This window comes from Podarcis vaucheri (assembly GCF_965113315.1).
Source record: "Podarcis vaucheri genome assembly, chromosome: 2".
In the NCBI taxonomy this organism is placed as follows: Eukaryota; Metazoa; Chordata; class Lepidosauria; order Squamata; family Lacertidae; genus Podarcis; species Podarcis vaucheri.
Genome location: NC_138760.1, coordinates 61,617,149 through 61,633,940, shown reverse-complemented (window position 1 = coordinate 61,633,940; position 16,792 = coordinate 61,617,149).

Here is a 16,792-nt window from a genome sequence, read left to right as displayed (position 1 = left end):
TTTAGCCTTAATGTACACAGAGAATTGGGACACGGGTGACACTGTGGGTTAAACCACAGAGCCTAGGACTTGCCAATCAGAAGGTCGGCGGTTCGAATCCCTGTGACGGGTTGAGCTCCCGTTGCTCGGTCCCTGCTCCTGGAAACCTAGCAGTTCGAAAGCACGTCAAAGTGCAAGTAGATAAATAGATACCGCTCTGGCGGTAAGGTAAGCGGCGTTTCCGTGTGCTGTTCTGGTTCGCCAGAAGTGGCTTAGTCATGCTGGCCACATGACCCAGAAGCTGTACGCCGGCTCCCTCTGCCAATAAAGCGAGATGAGTGCCGCAACCCCAGAGTCGGCCACGACTGGACCTAATGGTCAGGGGTCCCTTTACCTTTACCTTTTCACAGAGAAATATGCACGTGATTAGTATATAAAGCAAGAATTAAATTACCTATTACCTAGAATAATTATTCTGATCTCAACCCATGTTAGAATGTTAGCTAAAATCACATCCAAGTCACACTTGCATGTAAAACAATCTGCAACTTTATTAGTAACTTGAATGCATCTCGAAGGGCCAACAATTTGTAAAGTCTAATGGCCGAATAGCTGTAGGAGAAGGATCAATGGATGGTTGAAACTGGCTGGGATAAAAGGGCTGGTGTGGATGAGAGGGAAAGATGAAAGGCCAGGCCCTCCAGGCTTCAACTCAGAGGGGCAGAGAACAAGGGGGATGCTTTTTGCTCCTGAGGACAAGGATCAGATATTCAGAAGAAGATTAGCTATTCTACATAGAAACAACCAGTCAATGCATGATAATAGATATTGAGGCTTGAATGGTCACCAATAGATCAACCAAGGGAGAATTAAGCCAGTTCTAAGTCTAGAGACTATGGAGCAATATAGCATATAACAAACTTCCCCAGTGGGGCAAAACAAGTAGAAGGATGGATTTCAAAATCTAAGGGCTCATGTATATATTGTTAAAATGAATAATTTAATTTATGTCCTAATTTTTAAAACACACACACTTATTTAAATATTCAAAACTATAACTTATTCTCTGCCACCCTAAACTCAAATATATCTTTATTGTAATATACATTTCAACATCAGATTGCAAAGTAATAAACCACAAGACACCACCCCAAAGCCTGGATTTAAAGTTCTAGACCACTGAAATTACAGCCCTGACCTCAACCTTGTCCTTAGTTCAGGTCTTCCTTTTTTATGTCCCCTCCCAGAATGCCACTATCTAGAGTTTCTGTTTATTTTTATTTATTTAGGTATATTGTATCTGGATTTTGCTACCAGTATTTCTTTGTGTAAAAATGCTAGCGACTTATGGCACCTCGGCATCGTGAGAAACAGTCACTTCTAAAACAAAGGCTCAGATACAATGCATCTGGTTTATGGCCTGGAATTTCAAAATAAAACAAAGCAATGATTGTTGTTGTTGAGACAGAATAACTGTAGCTGGTCATCTTTTCTACAAAAGGAAGCTTTTTGATTGCATTTAGTTGACTCAATGGATGTACGTATAGAATCTAACACCTCTGGCTTTCATCACACTTAGGACAACTTCCAACACTTCTTATGTTCATTTTCACAAACTCCAAAAGAAATTGATTGGCACCAATCACATGCTGGTAGCACCAACAGGCTCCTGTGAAATCCTGCAGCAGCAATCTGTGTCATTATAGCACTCAAGCAGTCTTCATGCTGCACATCCAATAACGCTCTTTAACCCCCTGGTACACAGCTGACCTTCTGGCGTCAACTAAAGACTTTGCCAGGATTACTGTGGCCTCAGAGGTCTGTAATTTAATTAAGGCCATTCTTAATGTGACTTTAACCAAGCACAACATATTTAATTTACTTTTGAAAGAGGAAAGGAAAGGGAAAAGATCAGAAAACAAAACTTTTGCACCTGGAGCTTTTATTTTATTTTTATTTTTTAAAAAAGCCATTCATATAAAAACTGATTTGTCCATCATGGCTTTTGTGGTTTTTTTTTTTGTGTGTGTGTGTGTGTGTGTGCGCGCACGCGTGCTTGTGTGCATGCATGCATGTGCATTAGGTGGCATACATGCTGATGGAAGCAAATACCAAAAGAACTCTGTGGAAAACATTGATTTCTTATGTTTTCAAATGATTTGCATTTTTGTTAACAAGGTCTGGCGACCACAATATAATAAAATGTGTTGTGGGTTTGATAATTTGTAGTTAAAGAGATAGAGCTGTAAGTAAAGGTAAAGGGACTGCTGACCGTTAGGTCAAATCATGACCAACTCTAGGGTTGTGTCGCTCATCTCGCTTTACTGGCCGAGGGAGCTAGCGTACAGCTTCCGGGTTATGTGGCTAGTGAACCAGAGCAGTGCACGGAAACGCCGTTTATCTTCCTGCCGGAGCGGTACTTATTTGTCTACTTGCACTTTGACGTGCTTTCGAACTGCTAGGTTGGCAGGAGCAGGGACCGAGCAACGGGAGCTCACCCCATCACAGGGATTCAAACACCAACCTTCTGATTGGCAAGTCCTAGGCTCTGTGGCTTACCCACAGCACCACCCACGTCCCTAGAGCTGTAAGTAGAAAACCCTTTTTTCTTTCCTTTTAGGTATGTTAAGACCTAAAATAAATTAAGTTGTTTATGTATAATTTTTGTAAACTGCTTAGATATTTTCTTTGTAATACATTGTTTATAAACAAAACAAAACAAAACTTGGACTAATAGGTGCTGTTTTGTCCTTCCATAGGGAAAACCTCATTTTTCACTGGCAATTCCAATAGAAAGATCTCTGGCATGAGCATTTGGATTTACATAGATCTTTGCTTTCCACAAAGCTTCCCTGAGGTCCATGCATTCCAAAGTAAATTGCTTGTTACGTTACGGAATGACTGGACTGATTGAAAAGAACACTCAGAATGCAGTGGGAAGAGAATAGAAGCTATACGCGAGCAGTAGAAGCAGAGAGTTGCTATAGGAAGCCTACCTAACACCCGCTTCTGATAACATGGTCAGCCTGCTCAGAAGAGCAGATGGGACCTTTTATGGGCACCACTTCCTTGGAAGCAGCTGTTCTCTTAAATGGCAGGGCAAAGAAACATAGTCAGTGGTACAGATCCATGACATCTCTATTCCTGTAGGGAGCTGAGCTGACTGGGAATAGGTTCCCACATCTAGCACCTTGTAAAACAACAACAACAACACTCCCGCCCAATGTAGCACTGGGTTGTATTCCACCAAATGTGTTTATCACATTGCGAACTGTTTTGTCATTAACTGGTCACCTCTTGGGTACCACGGGATGAGAGCATCTAATTCTGGGCTGGGCTGTGATAGATGTCTCTTTAGTACATGTGGAGATATTATCTGAGCAATATTTTAATCATTGCACACGGTGGCTAGTAGGGGAAGAAGGTGGTCATGGCAGCTAAGCAGGCACTAGAGCAAATTTCTAGCTATTGCTGTGAGATCTCCCAATTTTATTTCTTAATCTGGATTTATTTCTTAATCTGGATTTAAACATGAGCATTCAAGATAGGCCAGAATACACATTCCATTTTTTTATTTAAAAAAACAGCTAATTAATCAGCACATAAAAAGCCCTTCCTAATGGATTCATGGCTTTTAAAAAAGAGAAGCCATCCATTATATAATCCTCCTTCTTGCAGGCACTGTTTGCCATGTCAGTAATTCTGGATCCAGCCTCTGGGATCAGCGTATTTAAAATTCAGCCAGCCTTCTAATTTTAAAACGCTGTGTGTATCACCAACAACTTGACAAGAACCCTGCTTTTAACATCTATTCCTACCAGCAAATGAGAGTGTTTCTCCCCCTTATTTAAGGAACTGAAAATAAATATAAAGCAATTACAAACCACTCACTCACAATGAATAATAGGTTTTTTCTTGTCAGCAAAATGATGTTCTGAAACAGAACCAGAGAAAGGGGAGGAGGAAGAGGGAATCTGGAATTTTCTAAATGTGTGACAGTTAAAAAAAGGCTGTAGCAAAAACAACTGGGACTAGAATAGGGCCCTTTCCAACAGCAAAGTCAGGTGTGCTTGGGCCTATCACTATTCACTAATGGAAACATGTGCTATCTAAAGATTACAAACAGATGGGAATTGAATTAATGCCCTGCTTTGGTATTTTCCTAGACATTTGTTCCATTTGTTCCTCTTGAAAAATATGCTAATTTGGTTATCATGAAAACCAGGGGTTGCTGAAATGAGTAAGGTGCACATTGTGCAGGCAAGCTGCCAGACAAGCAATAATCACACCTCATTGCATAGATCTTAGCTCTAAGCTCCGTCTTGGTTTCTTACACAGAGGATATTTTGCATGACTCCATAGCACTGTCTATCTACTTCTTTTTCTCAGCTGCAAGTGTGTGTGTGTGTGTGTGTGTGTGTGTGTGTGTGTGTGTGTGTTATTTTAAAGGGACAGTGTTTGCATCTTCATATAATATTGTGAGTACCAGGTTACCTTCTCCTTGTGATGGACAGACCATTGGGTCTTCACCATGGAGATCCTTAGCTAATCATGGCGGCGGGGGGGGGGGGGACGACTGCTACTTGGGAGAAAGTGAGACAGTAAAGGGAATTTGGCAGTTTAACTGGCAGAGAGGGCCTGGCTATAAAAATAGCTAGGTGTGCTTAGGGGGTTTGTCAGGCAGGATGAACCTATTAAATTTTTTGAGTGGAGGAAAAGAACGTAGACACGAGCTAGAGGTGCTAGCTGAGGAGTCAAAGTCTTTGAAGACACAACAAAGCGGACTGGACTCCTTGGCTGGCTTTGAATAAACATTCACAAACTCTTTATTGATAATAATCAGCTAAATAGTTTGAGAATCTATACAACTTTGTAACATGCAGAAATCAGCATTCTCAGAGAAATCAAAGAATGGAACTGAGGGAAGTCGGGGGTGGGGGTTGTGTGGGAGGGTGGAGGGAGGGAGGAAAAATGGGGGTGAGAATAAGGATGATATGTTTCTGGATAATATGTTTTGTTTTAATTTTTAATAATTAAAAAAAAAACCAAAGTGGAGTGCCACATTGGTCTATCTAGCACAGTAATGTCTACATTGACTGACACAGCTCTCCAGGGGTTCAGTCAGGTGACATTCCCAGCCCTGTCTGGGAACCTAGAACCTTCTGTATGCAAAGTAGATGCTTGACCACTGAGCTACAGTCATAAGGATGCCATATATAGACCTCCATGCACTCATTATCTCCTCTTTTGAATGTCTGCGGAGGACTCGTCTTCACTTGAAATGAAGTCATTTGTCATTGAACTTGTTTGTGATTTGGTTGCAATCCATATAAAATCAGGAGTGCTTTTCTGTTCCTGTTTCAAGTCACCTCAAAAAAGCATCAAGGGAAGTAGCAAAATGACTGACTGATGCACCAAATTCTTTTCCTGTTAAGATTTAGCCATAAACATCACCTAGCAATTACCATATGCCACTGTTTGACACGTAAAGCTATTTTGTGTGCTTATTCTCTCCTGAAACACTCATTGCAGAGGATCTGAGAATGTGTTATACATAACCCAGGGAGAATGGTGGGCATTCATCTCAGCAGAAGTATTGTTTTTGCAAGCTTCTTACTCTGTCAGGACTGGCACCGATTTAAGTGAGCAGCATTGCATGATGCTTTCTGGTTTTGCAATGGCATAATGTGCACTGTGTCTAATATAACTCTAAACAAAAGTGCTTTCATTTATCAGTTGATGATTATATTTAAACTTGGCACATTGGGATGTGGTATGGGGTGGAAGTGGAAATTATGATCCATCAAATCTTCCTACGCTGAATAGGATATTTTAGCAGGCTCTATTTTTCTTTGCATTTTGGGAAAATGACAATTTAACCATTAGAAACCACCTCTTTAAATGCATACAAAAGTGCTTTCAATGGTCATCCTCTCTGGAGTGTTACAGTTTTTCCGCTCAGTCTTTCACTTATGATTCATTTTGATTTTTGACAACCTCTGATAATGTGACCCTAACAAAGTCATTCAACCTTATGCACCAACCTACCTGCAAATGGAAAGAGAAAAAAATGTCCCTGAATTGCCCTGTGTTAATATTTGGTGGCTGCAATATATTGAAAGACAAAATAGGCTCACTGACATACCTCTTGAACTGAGCATCATGCAGAAACTAACATGACAATAGTCTGATCACAGGACATAACACTGGTATCAACAAGGAGTCAACCTCTATATGGGGGATTTTGAGTCTCAACATCTCCTTTCCTCAGTCAGTTCATTTCTACTATAGCTGCTTTTTTGAAGGTGCTACTGCACTGATGTTTTAAAATCATTATTATTATATGGCAAGGAGCTACAGATTCATTAAAGTATTGGGGTTTTTTACATAGATTAACTCCATAAGTTTGTATGTATAGGTAATCAAATAATAATATCATTTTTGAACAAATGTATTTAGAAATCACAGATATGCACACCTATTTTATTTAATTTATTGTTGTCATAAAGGACAGAATTCGACTCAGGCAATTTTCACATTTCCGACATGATTGTTCTGATATATAGAATTATAAATTTGAGGTGTCATAGCTACAAAAGCATTTTCTTGCTAGAGGGTATCCAAAGGATTCTATAGTCTCAACTCATTTTATAGAATCAGCAAAAATGGAGGTTCAGCAGTAGGACAGCAGGGAGGAAAACTGCACACAGTAGCCATACCTGTCTTTGGACTTTTCATCATGTCAGCTAGTCCTTGCAGAGGACCAAATACAGAAAGTATATAGATATGAGGCAAAACCTTTTAATATTGTGTAATGCATGGTGCAAATGGACTAAAATATCAGACAGGAACATTAGAAGAACCCATCTGCTCATCTAGTCCAGCACACTGTTCTCACAGTGGACAGCCAGATGCCCTTGGGAAGCCCCACAACAGTACCTGAGTGCTTTAACACTTTCCCTACCTGTGATTCCTGTGGTGTTCAGAGACATAATGCCTCCAGCAATCAAGGTAGAACATAAACATTGGGGTTAATAGCCATTAAGAGATTGACCATCCATGAATTTGTCTTTTCCATAGTTTAATTATGCAATGTGTGAAGTATGTATTAGTGACAGACCAGAATGATTCCTATATTCATTCTTGACCTCACAGTCTACATTAATCAAGTCTTCCTTCTCACATGAACATCACCCTTGTGAGCACTGAATTTAAGACTGGAGAACCGAAGTTAAGATTGGGAAAATGAGAAACAGAGAAGAACCAAGACTGACAGATCAGCCCATCATACTAATGTGGATATTATTTTTCCTATTATCAAAGTTTTAAATAGATCTTGTTCTCCTTTTACATTGGCAGTTTAAACAATTGTTTCCCCTTCCTATACTGTAGATTATTTTTTTTAAAAAAAGTATTATGTATGTTATTTCTTATTTGTAGTGCACTTGAATAAATGTTCTTCGAAATACACTGAGCCAATAGCAGCTTTTTTGCATGCACACTTGAGATTTAACCTCCTCCTGCCCTTTTCCTCTTATTGGTACCTTCCTTCCTTCATTTAATTGTTTTGCCACATTGAATTGTCACATGCATGCCACTGCTTGGATTTAATACTGCTATCTGACCCCATTAAGTCTTTTGCTGTGCTTAACTGATAAACCATCATGGTTACCCTTCTGGAAGTTTCAAAAACTAAGCAAACAGTACAGTGGTACCTCAGGTTACATACGCTTCAGGTTACAGACTCCGCTAACCCAGAAATATTACCTCGGGTTAAGAACTTTGCTTCAGGATGAGAACAGAAATCGTGCTCTGGTGGTGCGGCAGGAGCAGGAGGCCCCATTAGCTAAAGTGGTGCTTCAGGTTAAGAACAGTTTCAGGTTAAGAACAGACATCCGGAACGAATTAAGTACTTAACCCAAGGTACCACTGTACTGGGAGAACAGTGATTTGCTGTGATTCTCTGTGAGGACACGTATAATCCTGTAACAGATGCAGAATTCTGCAAACTCTCTGCTTTCATTAAGAACAAAAACAAATTTCTAGTCCTTGTGGTTTTGAAGAGATGTTTGTAAATCAATACGCGCTGAAATCTCAGAAGCCAGAAAGGTGGGAGGGCATTCTATGGCTCGCATAGATTCTTGTTATTGTTACGGGGGGGGGTAAATTATGCAAATATTAAAAGGAATTGAGCCATTGATTATGCAAAATTAGAGAAATCATGCACTTCTGTTCATTTTGCAAAAATATGTGGGTCATGTCATTCAGGTTTGTAAGTGCAAAATTCAGTTTGCTGGAAGAGATTGTTCTTTAGTGCAAAGTTTAGTTAGCAGTGTGAAGTGATACTATCTCCTCTCAAATTTCTTGGGTCTGTTGCTTCCTGTGTGGAGCTTGGCTTGGCTCACTTGCTTGAATCAATCAGTACAGTATTTGATCTTCAGATACTTATATGTTGTGCACCTGTGGGCACAGGGTGGGTCATATTGCATGAGCAGATCTATAGCAAGTCACCAAAATAGATGGTTCTTTTGGGTGGGGAAAGCTATGACTGTTAAAGTGGTATAACAGTGTGTTAAATGCATGGTGCAAATTTGGCCATATCTGTGGCTAAGCCACACCTGTGGCTAAGTCACACTTAGTGAAATTGCATTTCTCCACCACCCCGCCCCCGCCGCCATGGTAGTTGGAAGCTTTCATGAATATTTTGGATTATATGAACACTCCATCTGCCCAGGCCGTGCTTACAAGCTAACTGGTGTCAAGGGCCTGCCATGTGAATAATTTGCAAGATCATCCCCACTGAAAAAGGGACCAGGAAAGCTGTATATATAGCCATGAATACTGCCTCCACCACATTTTGTACAGTGGTACCTCTGGTTACGTACTTAATTCGTTCCGGAGGCCCATTCTTAACCTGAAACTGTTCTTAACCTGAAGCACCACTTTAGCTAATGGGGCCTTCCGCCGCTGCCGTGCTGCAACTGTGCGATTTCGGTTCTCATCCTGAAGCAAAGTTCTTAAGCCAAGGTACTATTTCTGGGTTAGTGGAGTCTGTAACCTGAAGCGTATGTAACCTGAAGTCTATGTAACCTGAGGTACCACTGAGGTATTATAGGCAAGGTGCAAACATATAACTACACAGAGAAGGAAGCTCGTACCAATAAGTACATACGTAAGTTGGCTGTTGGTCAATATTTCATCTCAATTATTTAATGGCATCTGTTGAACTTGAGCGATCAGGCACTATTTTTATTAGGTTTGCCTCATTCGCAAGGCAATTTCATATTAGCAAATATCCTGTAGGCTACCAGACTGAACAAAAGAGATGCCACCAGGCATCGCTCTCTGATATTAATAAGATGCACTTTTATAGTCACTCAGTGCTGCCAGATGTATTTTCAACACTTCTGGGCAAACCCAAAAACAGCGGCAGAAAAGCCTGTTGGGACGAAAAGCAGGATGGATACCTCTTTGAAGCACACTTGCAAATCCTCCCGAAAAGCTTGATTTCCATGAAAACCAACTGTGATTCACACTGCCAAAGCTTTTTTTACAAATGGGAAAGCTTTGTCTGAAAGTTAGCTCAGGCTCCTGGTGTCTAACATTATTGACATCAGGTATGTTGCAGTACTTTTTTTTTCTTTTTTAACAGAAGTAGATTTTTATGTGCATCAGATAAAGAAAAGCCATACAGGAATGGATAGAAAGAAGCCATACAATTGGATCTCTTGGGCTTCACATACACAAAAAGATAGCTTAGAAAACAAGCCATTCCAAAGAGGGGTATTTCCTCTCATTCAAGCTTCTCTGACAGGAGTATAGAGGTGCTGTTCAAAGAAACCGACTACATAAAACACAAATTTTCTTAAAGCCTGTTTAAAAAACCCCCACTGTGAACATGGGGTTCATCTTCCTAACTGTAAAATGTAATGCATTTTGCATTTACTATAAGTAACTTTTATTCTGTCTAGAATTTTGGCTGTTAGTAATGAAAGAAGCCTAGTGCAGTGTTTCCCAACCACTGTTCCGTGGCACACTAGTGTGCCACGAGATGTTGCCTGGTGTGCCGCGAGATGTTGCCTGGAGGGAGGCGGGCGAGTCGGGCGGCGAGAGGCGGGGCGGCGGCGGCGAGGAGAGGCCGCCCAGCGCGGGGCTCTCACCGTCTGTCTGCCTGCCTGGCTGCCTGCAAGCTCGGCGGGCAGCGCCTCCGTCCGCAGCGCCCGCCTCGCGGCTCTCATTCCCTGCCCCTGCCAAAGCTCACCCAGCCAAGCCACGCTCTCCTTCCTGCCTCGCTATGCTGCCTCCTCCCCCCCCACCCCCAAAGCTTGGAGGTTCCCCGGCAAGGGGGAGGGGAAAAAATTGAAACTTACACTTTCGCGCGTCCCTCCCGGCGTGACGCTGCGCGCTGACGTCACGGGGCTGTAATGGTGGTGTGCCTCGAGATTTTTTTCATCAAACAAGTGTGCCTTTGCCCAAAAAAGGTTGGGAAACACTGGCCTAGTGGATGTGAAACCTTTTCTTATTCATATAGAGTAATTGTTATTCTGGGACTGTTCACCAATGGGGCTGTGCTGTTCTCGCTTGTGGCTGCTTGGCTGTGTAAGATATATTCATTCTCCTCCTCTCCCAAGGAATGGTTTGCCTCTCCTCCCCCTCTCACACACTGTAGGAAGGGGGTGGAAGGAGTGAGTGTTTTTGAAGCGAAATAGATGCTTCTTCAATGAGGGCATATTTTGTCGCTAGGCAGCATAAAAACAGGAAACCCACCAGTTGTGCCATAATTCCATTGAAATCAATGGGACTTTAGTCATGTCTAACTTTCTCTGCCTCTGATTCCAAACCCAGATATATCACCTCCTCCATGAGTGTAGTAAATTCACCCAAAGGTTTCTTTTAAATGTAGTGTAGTATATGAGAGTGCTTATTTATGATCATGTTTAGGGAGCTGCAGCTAAATAACCCAACTGCATGGGCAAGGCTGATTGCACTGGACTGTGCCCTGGCACTGATGCCTTCAGAAGGACCCATGTAAAAGGTAAAGGGACCCCTGACAGTTAAGTTCACTCACAGACGACTCTGGGGTTGTGGCGCTCATCTCACTTTACAGGCCAAGAGAGCTGCCGTTTGTCCGCAGACAGTTTTTCTGGGTCCTGTGGCCAGCATGACTAAGCCACTTCTGGCACAACGGAACACTGACACCAGAGCAGTGCACAGAAATGCCGTTTATCTTCCTGCCGGAGCAGTACCTATTAATCTACTTGCACTTTTGGCATGCTTTTGAACTGCTAGGTTGGCAGGAGCATGGACCGAGCAACGGGAGCTCACCCCGTTGTGGTGATTTGAACCGCCGACCCTTTGATTGGCAAGCCCAAGGCTCAGTAGTTTAGACCACAGCGCCACCCACTTCCCTTAAAAGGAATACTCAACAGCACTCATAAGATGAATCACCACAAATTCTTTCCATTCTTTGAAGCTTTAAAAGACTGCAATGAATCACACGCATACATGCCCAAGGTGTTTTTATCTGGAAGCTGCCTAGAGTCCCATCAGGGGAAAAGGTGGAGTATAGATAAATATAGTAATAATAATCAGAATAATAGATTTCACAGGGTTCCAGTCAACAATGTCCCTGATATTACTGAAGAATTGACATCAATTATCACCCTGTGAGCTTCAGGACATGGCAGTGGACTCATGTGCCTCAAGGTACCCACCAAAACAGAACCATCCAGACACTATAGTACTGCTTGGAAATCTCACAGATCATCTGATAGGCCACCCCACTTTTGGGATGGGATGCAAGTCTGCACATAGTGGTGTAAGAATGTATTGCAAACGAAACTTAGTGATGCCAGTGAACTTTCAGAGCACTGATTAGATCAAGCATGTGGCATTAGTGGCCCCATTTGGCTAAAGAGATCCGTGTATGGAAGTAGCTTTTCGTGTGCATACCTATTGCATAATCAAAGACTGTGGCTCTAAATCTAATAATGCACCTCAGAATGTGTCTTGTATTGGACATTCAAATGCAGATGGGGCCATTTTGAAGAACCATTTTGAGAATTTTAGTGTGGGGCTAAAAACTCACTCATCTCCGTGGGGAAAACTTGGGTTTACAGGGTCCACAGAATGTTCATTTTCAGAAACCCCAGACTGACTTAGGAGATAGACTAAGCTATCCCCAATTCATTTTGGGGGGAAACTCAGGTTTTTTCCAGAATCAGCCCAAGGTGAGCATGGGCAAGCTTGGCGATATCTACAATGAATACTGTGAGTCTTAATAAGTTGCTATTTTCAAATGGTCTTAGTTAATATGGCGTTTTGTATAGAATTTACCAAGTGCTGTTATTCCCCCAAAAGCTTCACTTCTTGAGATTATTCATGCAATAATTTCAAGATTGAAATTCAGCCATATCCTACACTCCCTGAGTTCTTCCTCTCCGCAGTGCAATGTTGTGGGTTACCTTGTTTACTGAACCCTGCCTGGATCTGTGGTTGGTTGTTTTGCCACACGCACATGAGCACACAAAGCAGGTCACTGCACCACTGCAAAACTGCCCAAAGCACATTTATCATTGGTATAGTGACCTGCTTTCCGTGGTGGTGGCTAAGCAAACAGAAAACTGATTTTCTGCCGATACACCATTCATCACAAACACAGTCACCCACCACTTCCACACAATGGTTTATGTGAATTGCCCCCTTTGCTGTATGAGAATTTAAAGTCCAATACACCAGTGTGGGAAATATGATCACTTTGGAGAGAGGAAAACAATACTGAAATGCTGTGCACACGCCATGCAGTGAGGAAATGGAGTGGGTCCCTGCTGCTGCCACCGACGCCAAAGCCCTCTCTCCCCTAGTTTGTATGTAAACATTGTTATTCTGAAATATGTTCAGACCCTGAATTGGGACAAGAGGATAGGAAAGTGCTGTGAAGCGCAAACTGATGGTCTTGTCATCTCATTCATGGTACAAGTATGTTTTAATTATTTTGGATCCTTGGAGAAATTATCAGACTCAGCTGGAAATAAACAATTTGTACATTGGCCCAGCCAAGGCTCAATATTTTGTCCCATATTTAATATTATTGCAAATCATCATAAGGCCTTTCTCCCTCAACTACTCTCCCACGGGGGGGGGGGGGGCAAAATTCTCTTCTAATTGTCAGGGATAAATCAAGACTCCTAATTAGCCCTGTTAATTGTGTCCTTTCCCCATTCCAATCCTGCATAGACCCACAGAATTATGTACTGCTGCTTCAACTGCAGACTTGAAACTATTCATGCAAGTCCATACCCAGGCAGGGGACGGAGGGGAGAGAAGGAACCTTGCATTAAAGATTTCCCCACCCCAGCCTGGAAATTCTTATTGTTCTATGTCCAAGAAACTCTATACCAGGAACCATCAGCTCTTGAGAGTACGTTCTTTCATATGTGGTGGACCTATAAAAGCATAAAAGAGCACTGGGAAATAATTCATAATGAATTGAAATAAATGTTTAAAAGTACTTTTTTAAAAAAAACAAAAAACCAGAGTCCTTTTTGCTGGGGATGATTCAGACGGAAATTCCCAGGTGTCAAAAAAAAAGTTATCTATGTATGCCACTACCTTGCTCTGTGTTTTGTTAGCCCAAAAATGGAAAACGAGAGAGATCCCAACTAAAGAAGAATGGCAACTTAAACTGATGGAATATGCGCAGCTTGCAGACCTAACATATAGAATAAAAGAACAAGAAGAACATAAGTTTAAAGAATATTGGGAAATATTTATTGAATATATGGGGGGAATTGTGTACACTTGAAAACATTGGCAGCTAAGATAAATTCAACAGTGTAAATAAGTTTTGATGGATGTAATAATGGAATACTGATTGGTTTAGTTTATGTAAAATATGCAGGGATTTTACATGCAAAATGAACCATGGAAAGAGAAGAAGGGAAGTCATTGGTATTTTAAGGTTGTCTAAATGAATATTCAGGACGTGAGTGGTGCTGTGGGTTAAACCACAGAGCCTAGGACTTGCCGATCAGAAGGTTGGTGGTTCGAATCCCTGCAACAGGGTGAGCTCCTATTGTTCGGTCCCTGCTCCTGCCCACCTAGCAGTTCAAAAGCACATCAAAGTGCAAGTAGATAAATAGGTACCGCTCTGGTGGGAAAGTAAACGGCGTTTCCATGTGCTGCTCTGGTTCGCCAGAAGCGGCTTAGTCATGCTAGCCACATGACCCGGAAGCTGTACACTGGCTCCCTCAGCCAATAAAGCGAGATGAGTGCCGCAACCCCAGAGTCGGCCACGACTGGACCTAATGGTCAGGGGTCCCTTTACCCTTTACCCTTTACCTTTAAATGAATATTCAAAAATGTAAAGCAGAAAATTTAATAAAAATTGTATAACTCTATCTATCTATCTATCTATCATCTATCTATCTATCTATCTATGAATTACCAGCTCTTTAGGTATTGTCTTTGGATCTGCAGACCTATGTGGAGACCATTTATCCATACTGCTTGAGTTTACATGAGTTGGCATTGTATTAGCAACTTTCAAAACATTGTGATTTGATGTTTAAGGTGGTATGTATCCATCTAATACATTTGCACACTACCAAGGCAGCTATCATGATTTTAAAAATTTTAAATGCAAAAGCAAACAAATGGTATATTGCCACCACACCCAGGCACCCAAGTATTCTTCCCTCTCTGTCTCTTTCTCTCTCTCTATATATATATATATTTCACCAACAAGGCCTCCTCACTGCTCAGTTACCTGATCTATTCGAAATCTTATACTTGTTCGCAATTTCTTGTATATGTATGCATATATATTGATTTGTAGATATGATGTGGAGTATTTACTGCCCCCCCAATAATAATATTGTGGATGCCTATGCAAGTAACCCCAGAGAGGCTGTCCCAACATTTCTCTCAGGCCACCCAGTTGATTGTATCCTTTGCAGTTAATGGCACAAGCTGGCTTTCTTTAGTATTTCATAGACACTAAAATTTGAATGGGAAATATATGCAGGAATGATAAAGAGAAAGCAAGATCGCTCGCTTACCATGTTATTTGTATTTTTTTTCTGTAATGGCAAAGTAACTTATGAAACATTGGCATAGGTTCCTCCTGGTCTCAACAGCTTCAGTAATTCAACAGTAGGGATGGGAGAGAAATTCCGTTCAGTTCACATTTTAAGGCAACTCTACCTAATTTGCACTTTCTGAAACAATACATGAACTGAAATGCAATCATCCTTTGAAATCCAGATGTTTCTATTTTTTTCTATATACTTCTCCAGCCAAGTAACAATGACCCTGTTGAAAAGGATCCTGGTGATTATTGTCAAGTATTACACCTCTCCCCCATCCCACTAGCGTAGGTTGTTTTTCCCAAAGTCTTTTTCTAATTAATACCTGCTCCAGAGATGATCATTATGAAAAAATATGGCTTTTCATCATGTTGCCTTGTAACCAAAACACAATTATCATGCATATTAAATACATGTTCTCATGAAATTCAGCCTTATGACCAACCCCCCCCCACCAAAAGCTCATTTAAATGAGCAGCGTGATTAAACAAAACCTTCATCACAACTTAGAGCGTTAATTTTCTAAAGCAGAAACTCCACTCATTAGTTTCAACATGAAAGGATGGCATCTCCTGCTTGATAACACGCAAAGGGGGTGGGGAATGATTCGCTCAAGTCTATAGACAGATGAGTTTAAAATCACAAAGAGTAAATCTTTTGTGCTTGGCTAGACAGAAACATTTTGATCAATAAGGTTGTGTCCTTGTTGATTATGTGCATCACTCATCCAGCTACATAATCTATCCTAGCCCCACTCCACTCATGTAGGAAGACAACTGGAAGGGAACAAAATGCAAATAGAAAGTCTACCCCCTTGCTAGATGCACCTCCACCTTCCATTTCACCCATTTAAATTAAGGAGTAATTCAAATGCTTACTAGCTTTAGTCGTTAACATATATATCTCTCTCTCTCCCCTATGTCTGAACTACCTCACTTCTAAGACTTGCTCTTAATGAATACCTCATGTAATAAATAACTTAAGAAGTCAAAAATCTGTGTTGACTCTGGAACAGTTTTACAATGAAATTGTTTTATATAGGTTTATATTATCAGTGTTTTCATTCTTAAATTGCTTCTATGTTTTTTATAGGAAAGAAGCAATTCATGAATGGAATAAAATAAAATGTTATTATTTATCATATTCATTTTACCATTTATATACAATACATTATCTAATAATAACAATAGTTTATGATAGTCAAAACCTGTTATCAAAACGTGGGGTGGGGGGAGCTTGAAAACTTGACTTCTCTCAAAGGTAGTAGATTTTGTGATGGAGTACAGCACCCCATTTGAAAACTAAAGCAGGTCAGTCATGTTAGCTGCCACTTTAGACATTTGAATTAGTGTTTTATCCTCTATCTCTCCCTCCCTCTCTCTGTCTAGCTCTAGCTCTATTGCTATCTCTGTAAGTAATAAAAATAAAAGCCGGCAATGAATATTCAACCAAGTCAATATATCACAACATAGAAGGAATGTTGCTCTTGTGAGATAAATTCAGAATTTGATTGTGAAACGTTGTGGGGTGGGGAATACTAATTGTATTTTGATGTTTGTTCATGTTCAGATCAACCAGGAGGAGCGAGCAATTCCACACATACATGCCTGCCCTGCAGACCTCCCCTTTACTGACAAGCCCCTGACTCACAGATAGCCTGGGGAGCAAGCCAACAAGCAATGCAGGGGCAGAGTCTTACGCTCTCCCCATGTGATCTCCCCATGTGA